The following is a 730-nucleotide window of genomic DNA, read 5'->3' on the forward strand; positions in this document are numbered from 1 at the left end:
CATCTCATTCATACAACCTCATGTGATTCTTTCCACCAATTGGCAAAGGGGTTGACTGAGACAATACCATCCCAGTTCTTACATGTTCTCACAACAAAATTTAACATCTGGATGGGTCAGAACAAGAAGTAAATTAAGTGCATGGAATTAAATCATTACAACTTCTTCCAACATTAAAGAAATTAAGTGCATGGAATTAAATTATTACAACTTCTTCCAATATTAAAGATTAATACTCTCCACAACTTCCATCCAACTCTTTAATTACTCATCATTTTAAGGAGATAAAGAAAACTACTCAGAATCCATGGAGAAAACAAAATCACACTTTAGTTTAAAAGTATAAATCATTGTCAAACAAACAAGAAGTCTCGATTAAGACCAAAAGTAGTTTAAAAACAAAGATAAAAACTTATCTCAAATCCTCCACCAAACTCTTGAAGTTCCTTTGAATCGCTTCTCTCTTACAACACTCTTAACTCTCACAATAAAACTAAAAAGAAAAAGGATAAAGTAAGTTTGTGGTACCTGAAAAATCTCTCCAAAAGTTTCTCCTAAAACTATATCAAGAACTTCTTAGGAGTCCCCCTGTTTCTCTCAATTTCCTTCTTTGATAATTTTCCACGAGGTTCCTTGGTATCTCTTCAAAATGTGTCCTGATTTGATGTATTTTCCAAGGGATGCCTCCTTTCCCAAGTCTTTTAACCATCCAAGTCTTTTAACCATATTT

Source organism: Phalaenopsis equestris, unplaced genomic scaffold (genome assembly GCF_001263595.1).
Source record: "Phalaenopsis equestris unplaced genomic scaffold, ASM126359v1 Scaffold217860, whole genome shotgun sequence".
NCBI classification, from domain to species: Eukaryota; Viridiplantae; Streptophyta; class Magnoliopsida; order Asparagales; family Orchidaceae; genus Phalaenopsis; species Phalaenopsis equestris.